The sequence below is a fragment of the Osmerus mordax genome, chromosome 10 (genome assembly GCF_038355195.1).
Source record: "Osmerus mordax isolate fOsmMor3 chromosome 10, fOsmMor3.pri, whole genome shotgun sequence".
Lineage (NCBI taxonomy): Eukaryota > Metazoa > Chordata > Actinopteri > Osmeriformes > Osmeridae > Osmerus > Osmerus mordax.
Window position 1 is genome coordinate 8,291,683 of NC_090059.1, and position 8,246 is coordinate 8,299,928.

At 45.5% G+C, this 8,246-nt stretch overlaps 1 long non-coding RNA gene across 1 annotated transcript; it reads right to left on the bottom strand.

Moving 5' to 3' along the window:
- Positions 1-5,831: 5,831 nt before the first annotated feature.
- LOC136950873 (uncharacterized) lies at positions 5,832-7,889 on the bottom strand. Its single transcript, XR_010877515.1, has 3 exons — positions 7,783-7,889; positions 6,568-6,820; positions 5,832-6,177 (listed from the first exon to the last, which is right to left on the bottom strand). It is a non-coding gene; the product is annotated as an uncharacterized lncRNA (long non-coding RNA).
- Between the last annotated feature and the right edge of the window lie 357 nt (positions 7,890-8,246).

Genomic DNA, 8,246 nt, shown 5'->3' on the forward strand with positions numbered 1-8,246 from the left:
TCTCTCACACACACACACACGAACACACACTAAACATGGCGACGTTCTCTTGTTCCCTTCCTCGCCATCTCGCCCATCTCCCCCCCCCCCCCCGCCATTCAGTCTCAATGGAGACAAGCGGACTGGAAGACGGGGAAGACACGTCCGATTCTGAGGGAAGAAAAACGACCGAAGCGAAGGGTGGCAGCCGAGGCCGGAGCGGAGGAGCCGTACGGAGATCGTGTGTGGGGCTCCCTGGACGAAGAGCCCGCCATCCCAGCACAAAGCCTAGAAGCGCAGCCTCTGGATGGAGAGCCGCACAACCTTTTGTGCTGCCTAGACGCCGTGGCCTTTGATTTCTTCTCCTGCTCCGGGAATAATTATAAAAATAGCCTTTTCATGTCACAGTCCGCCTCATCCCTGCCCACAACCTCTCCCCCTTCACCCCAAGCCCGTATTATTAAATAATACGGGCTCAGTACCACTGAATTGGTATTTCTGGGTAGTGGGAAGGCCAGTGCTGTTATTGTATCTGAAAATAGATATTAAAGCCGTCTTGTAGCGATAGGTGAACTTCTTCCTACCTCTATGACAGGCATCCAGTAATGAGGGCAACTGTTGTAGTATGTGTCTATATGTGTGTGTGTGTTAAGATGCAGCATTGTCAAGAGAGCGAGACCTACAGATCTTCATCAAGATTCAAGGCCATTTTAGTCATCAACTTTGTGATTTAATGCCGTGAAAAAATGTCTAAAAGATTATCGTGCTGCTGGCAGCCCCCCATTTCCAGGAGCCATGAAAGCCCTTGACTCCACCATGATGTCCCTCTGTCATGTCATTCATTAGCGTAACGACCCATCGATTTAGCATTTACCTAACAATGGAGAAGCACCCATATTGTAGATGGCAGCGAGCCAAGTCAATCACACAGAAAGGCGCCCCGTGCATCTTCGAACAGGGACGTGATTAAAGCGACTCGGAGCTGATGAACGCGTCCACTTTCGCAGGGAAGCAGGCTGGAACCTGCACAAACACACCTGAACCAGGGGTTTTCTCTCTTCCTCGCCAGCCTTTCCCTTTCCAGTGCGAATTGACAGCAGGCTCCCATGTGTGGATGTGGGCTTCCGTGTGTACACGCACACGCTGGGCTGCGATAGGTTTGGCTCGTCGCTCCTGGTTTGAGGTGAGCTGGCTGTGTGGAAGGAAGAGGGGTGGTGGGGGGAGAGCAACAGATGGAGTTGGCAGTGCTAGTGAGGATGGGAGCGTGTTCCCAAGGATTCGCTATCCAACAGAAACAGCTTGAAGTCTCGCTAGGTCTGAAAGTGAGTTTGCAAGCCCAGGCACTAGACTTACAGTGTGTTCACACTGCAGCGTTTTTGAACGCTCTGCACCGCTTGCCTTCCCACAGTACACCACGCTCGGGGGCGTGTTAGAAACGTTAATACAGAGTTGTAGTTCACTAAGGTCACTGTTGTAGTCATGACCAAGCGGGCAGACTTGGGTTCATGTACTCACAATATCGATCAAAATACCACTTTTACACAACATTTGTGTAAAAATACAGAATTACTCGTGCAAGATTACAGTAGAATACATGTTACGCCACCGGTCACTCAACCAGTCGTTTGTAGGCTGGGTTAGCAAACTAGCGGCACAGAACAGTCACGTAATGTGACGAGACTGAATTTAAAAGTATAAAAACACACTACGGACACTGACAATGTCGGCAAGCCTGCATTATTAGTTTAATGTAATCTTTAAATTCAGGCTTGTCACATTATGTAACTTTGTTTTGAACAGAACTGGGTGTGCAGACACATACGATAAGTTTCTCCTCCATCTTGAAATTGTAAAACCTAGATGTTTACCCTGACCAACAGTTGCTACGTTACACGAAACAAGAAACCAATCCGATTGGCCAACACTAGCGTTTTCACGCTCCTCATTTACATAAAGTTGAGAAAATCTAACTTGCAATGCTCCGCTCGCCTTCCCACAATGCCCTACGCGAGCGTCAACGCCCGGTTTCATTGAAAATGAATTGGAAGCCGACGCACCGTGCCGCCCGCTCCAGCCCCAGCCGTGGCCCAGCCCCATCTTCAGAAAGGTGGCAAGGACCCTAAACAATACACAACATCTGAAACATCCGAAAGAAATTCATGAAATCTAAAAGGCTAATATTTTGGATATTGATTGGATCTTGAGATAGGGTAAACATAGGGATATGGTAATTGTCAAAATAGTTTTACCCACTTGTCTTCCTGGCATAATGTTGCCTATTCTTTTTTTTTTTACAGTAAAAAATAAATAAATAAATAATACACTGCTGTGGACGTTGTCTAATTCATTAATTGTGTTTACTGTGTTAATGGACTGAGGATGGGAGTAGGATTCGTTATTTGGTATGGGATTCTATCTTAACCAGTGGATTCGGGATTCGGCCGAACCCCAAAAATCTGGAATTCGGTGCATCCCCAGTTTCTATACGTGCAGATTATGTGTGTGTGTGTGCATTTGACCTTCCAAGACTGTTTAACCAACCTCCTTACATCTGCAGAGGGATTGAGGGTGAGTAAATGTGAAGTGTAATTCAAGTCATTTTGTGATTCACAGACCACCACAAATGCTCCTTTCCTTACAGGAAGGGTAACCTTGACGAATACTTCAGATTTCATTAATGCTCCACAGGATCACGCCACAGACAATACCAGGTCCTCTCGGCCCCATTGAAACCTCTGGGTTCACAACATGGCTTCCGGAGAAACATCAGTATTCCACCTGAGCATCGCGAGCTCGCACTCCACGTGCCAAAGTCCACCTCCGTGTTCCTGGGAACAGATTGGGGCCCCGAAACATGTGTTTCAAATCACCAGAGAACCTTTTTACATACCTTCCAACCTGCCTGCCATGGAGGGGGGGGGAGGTAAGGTGCGTACGAGCACACGCTCACCAGCTTGATGATGCGTCTGCAGCACTGATACACGGATGTCTGCCTCTCCATTCATCTCCTGCAGTGCTCCCGCTCTAACATATTGGCATTTCTGAGGTGCTTGGCGGTAATTGTCAGCCGCATGGCTTCTCCTCGTTTGTTTCGCTGACATTTTGCCTTCGGTTGATTGTGTATTTAACGGGGGAAGGAAAGCAAAATTAATTGGAGAGAGGCCTAATCTGTCTGCTTTGAAATGTCACCCCTGTATTGCGATGCCTGAGCTGACACTGTGCCACAGGACTGTCGGAGGAAAAGAGAGAGAGGGAATGAGAACAAGAGAGAGAAAGGAGGAGAGGAAGACGCAGAGAGAGAGAGAGAGAGAGAGAGAGAGAGAGAGAGAGAGAGAGAGAGAGAGAGAGAGAGGGAGAGAGAGGGAGAGAGAGAGAGAGATCAAGAAAAAGAACAAATAGTGAAACAAAGATGTGTGTGAAAAGTCAGAGAGAGAGAGAGAGAGAGAGAGAGAGAGAGAGAGAGAGAGAGAGAGAGAGAGAGAGAGCACAAAGAGTCGCACCGTCAAGACAAAATGGGATATTTCTAGAATCCACCGGAGTGCAATCCCCCCCCCCCCCCCCTCCCTCCATGTCACACGGATTCCTCCAAGTGCTCCGAGACACGTGTGAACTTTCAGTTTGTGATAACTTTGGTTATCTAACCTCAACATTAGCACACTAATGCAGGCAAATTACGAAAACATTAACATTGTGAACGCTCCCACTGGGCACGGGTGGGGTGGATTTCAATGTAGGGCTCTTTGAAGCTTTGCTGCTGCACCACAGTGACAGAGAAAAAGGGGTGACGTGAACATCACATTCCCGCTCGTCTCGAACGCGTCTAGAATACTGTGTGTGTGTGTGTGTGTGAGAGAGAGAGAGAGAGAGAGAGAGAGAGAGAGGGAGAGAGAGAGAGGGAGAGAGAGAGAGGGAGAGAGAGAGGGAGAGAAAGTTGGAAGAGCACAGGATGATCAAAGAGTGATTATCCCCTGGTCTGGAGTAAGAGGCGGGGCTGCGCCCGTGAGGGTTCTTCAAAGTCCCGCCCCTGGGAGCCCTCTCACACCCCAGCCTCTCCACCCCCGGGAGGAGGCAGGCAGGCTGGGCTACAGCGGGCTGAGCCTCCCTGTAATCTAACCGACGGAGGAGGAAGAAGAAGAGGACTTTTCCTGGTTCTCTCTTCTGCTGTGGCTTCCTCTCTCATCTGCGTTTTCTCACAGCTCTGTCTGCCTCGCCTCCTTCCTCAGCTGGGGTGAGGGAGGGATGGGATAAGGCTGTGTGTGTGTGTGTGTGTGTGTGTGGGGGGGGGGGGGCAGGCAGTAGGGGGTGATGGATACTGTCGGGCTGCCTCCACCCTCCTCAATTCACACACTTGCATTTTGACAATGGATTTATTCCTATTGTATTTATTACAGTAAACCATTTGTCAATTTTGAGCAATTCAATACCACAGTTACATACACAGAAGTAGCATGACAATTGCAGTGCCTGACGTCCCTCTAATCACGCCACACACGTAAATAAGTAGAGTTGGTCATCTTGAACCCAATAATGGTTGTAAACAGAGGTTTGTTAGTTGAAATTGTGTGGTGTCATAATGTCTGAACCACTGTGGACATAATGGTCTGTTCAGGTGGAATTAGAACATTCTTGAGTATTGGTCACAGAGATCGAGATGTTTGATACAGAGTTGACGACTGGATAACCTAGCCATCTACCTGCCCTATTTCCTCTAACTGTCTTTTTTTTTCTTTCCTTCTTTCCTCTTTCTTTCCTTCTTTCTTTCTTTCTGTCTTTTATTCTTCCTTTCTTTCTTTGAAATCAAATAAATAAAAGGAAAATGAATAATTGAAATACTGTCTAAGCGGCCAGGCCATACATAACTTCCTTTCAGAGACCCAGAGGCCATTGTGCCGTCTCGGCAGCGCTCTTCCAACAATGCCTTGTCCTCTGACCCCCTGCCCACGCCTGGTCCCGCCGGTCGACAGGTGATCCAAACGCTGGGGGGAGAGGTCCTCCTGAGTGCATCTCGTGTCAAACTTATTTCGACACAAGGAGAGGCCTCAGGGAGCACTGATCTGTTCTTCTCAAAAAACACTTTGAGCTTTTCTAAATTCAGTAGTAACATCAATTGGAGATGGAATACGAATAAGGTCTCGATGATAGTTTTATACTTATGCTTCTATCGAATCAAAGCAAATCAAACTGTATTTACATAGTGCATTTCATACCAGGAGGCAACACAATGCGTCACAAGGGGGGAAAGGGGGGATACAAACATTGATGTTTGACACTAATTTTCCAGAGGGAAGCAAAAATACTTTCAAATACATAAACACACAAAAGACCTGTTTAAAGTAAATGGGACTATGGTGCATTGATTGTCATTCCCGATCCAAATATTTTTTGTATCCTATTGCATAATGATTTTGTTGTATGTAGATTTGTGTATGTAGATTTCATGGAGCACCATCCTGACCTGCCAAAGGTACAAACCCAGGTATCAACCACCATCGGAAGCTAGCAATGGAGCGTTGTGACCTGAAAATGTACCCAATGATAAATGTGTTTCCTAAAACTAGCTTTGGTGTGATATAACTTCTGATTAAGGGCTTATTATTTACATCAATCCGCATAACCTTGAAATGAGAACAAGCATGTCAAAATGCATTAGAGCGTTTAAGTGTTCTGCCAGGTGGAGTGGGAGAATATGCTCGTCCTTTGTAAAAAATTGGGTCTTTTTATCCAAGGTGGGATTCTGCATGAAAAGAAAAGAAAAAAAACCTTTAACTTTCAGCAAGCTAGCATGAATATAAAAACATGGAACCCTAATCTTTTAGATGCTTCCCACAGCAACATGGGCACTCAGATTGATTCCTATTGCATAATGATTTTGTTGTATGTAGATTTGTGTATGTAGATTTCATGGAGCACCATCCTGACCTGCCAAAGGTACAAACCCAGGTATCAACCACCATCGGAAGCTAGCAATGGAGCGTTGTGACCTGAAAATGTACCCAATGATAAATGTGTTTCCTAAAACTAGCTTTGGTGTGATATAACTTCTGATTAAGGGCTTATTATTTACATCAATCCGCATAACCTTGAAATGAGAACAAGCATGTCAAAATGCATTAGAGCGTTTAAGTGTTCTGCCAGGTGGAGTGGGAGAATATGCTCGTCCTTTGTAAAAAATTGGGTCCTTTTATCCAAGGTGGGATTCTGCATGAAAAGAAAAGAAAAAAAACCTTTAACTTTCAGCAAGCTAGCATGAATATAAAAACATGGAACCCTAATCTTTTAGATGCTTCCCACAGCAACATGGGCACTCAGATTGGAAAGCACATTTCACAAAAGCATTTCAAAAGTAATAACTATTTCAAGAAGTGGCCAATCATTTCAAGCAGGTGACACACACAGTCAAAACCCCTTTTCCACCGTGAGTCTTAACACATTCCATGTCATTACACTCATTCTATCCGCTCAAGAACACCATTGTTTTCCTGTTACGATGACGCACATGCCACAGAAACCGACACGGAAAAATAGCTAGGCAAACATATTTGTGTCGTCTTTCGCGGTGACGCCTTGTCTTGTTTAGGTCATACTTACATGTCCACATGCCGATACACATGCCACACATGGCAATGACGCTGGAGATGTTCAGGGCCCTGCCACACTCATTACTCATCAAACACTTCCTGGTTCCCATGCAACACCTCGCACAGCCGCTCTGTTCGCCGTCCGACTTTTGACCGTCTGTTTTGTCCGGCTGCGTCTGCCGCGTGTCCGGATGCTTCTCGTCCCAGTCATCGCCGGTACCCTTTCCCATGATGCTCTGTCTCGGGCCTTCAGTAAAGGAACCCTGCTCATGAGGGAGAGGACCGTGAATCAGATTGGTTTGACTTCCGAGATTTTCACGGGACAAGATGAGATGGAGGTGGTTGAGATGACAGCTCGTACCAGGGACACATTCGTAACCCTGGTAACTGTTGGGTGAACAGACCCGACACTGCGGGACACCACAAAGATGTCAACGCGACCCTCGTGTTGACCACATGATGGAAGCAGGTACGATCATGTGTCTGTCCTGTGTGACTGGTTTTGCTCACTGAATTTGCTTCATCACCAAGGTCATTTAGTTGGGGTTTAATTGATACATATCTGGTAACTAACTTTCCTGATATTGTGCCACTCAGACTGTCAGGTCCATCTGTTGGGAAGGAGAAGACGAGTACTGTTTGGTTTTATGACAATGTTCTTTTTACCCAAGGGATGGCGTAAAAAAAAGACTTACTGAAAATAATGAATCGTTTTTTAAATTCTTGGGTGAGATTCTTGATAATTGATCAGACCACTGGTTCTAGCACGTCGCTCGATGCTCAAACTTCAAACATTTCCGACTAAGTACTTCTGTCAGCACCTTATCTAGTAAAATCACATTCATTTGACAGGTTAACAATAATTCTGGTTGTGATTAATATTTTCTATAGCCAACGTTAGGGCCTTTGTTTTAACTGTCGGAAGTGACTGCTCCCAAATGGCATTATCAGACATTAAGTGATAACCCTGATGCTGAAATAACATCTTATCTGGGCCATTTACAGGCCCTGCATTTATTATCAATGACAGCAAATTAGATCGCTGGCATCTGGCGAGTAACGCTGGCATTTTGAGTGCACCTTTCCATCTCATTCCCCTTTCAGAAGCCCATTGGTTTTCAATCATAAGTAATGAAATTCCATTACAGCCTTAAATCATAGTGAATGAGATGCGGAAAAGAGAGAGGGAAGCATTATGAATGGATAATAGGAATAACATTCTTACCTCAAGTCGGTTTGGTTATGTGTCCTTACTCTTGGTGTCCTTATTCTGTCTTAGTAGAGCACCTCTTACATGGGAGACTGGAGAGAAATGAAGTCAGTCAGAAATTCAACGCCAAGTGGTGGTTGCAACTTAGCTGGGAAGGTGTGTGACCTGGTTAATCTGGTTTGACGGCATCGGTGGACTGGATCGTGACGCTGTTTAATGTAAGATGAGGTCTTGGGCCATGCTACCTTGTGTTTATATGGAGGGTACAGGTCATTTCACATATTCCAATGCTTACTGTACACAACATAATTGCTTCATTTCACAATCACGTAGCCATTATTCTATGATTGGAAATGTCTGAGATGAAAATGGCTGTGTAATTGCTTTGTCTTCTCCACACACAGGCTGAATGTACAAAATGTCTCACTATAAATGTTTTCAAATGCACATTTCATCTGTTTCAAGTTTGGAAAATGTAG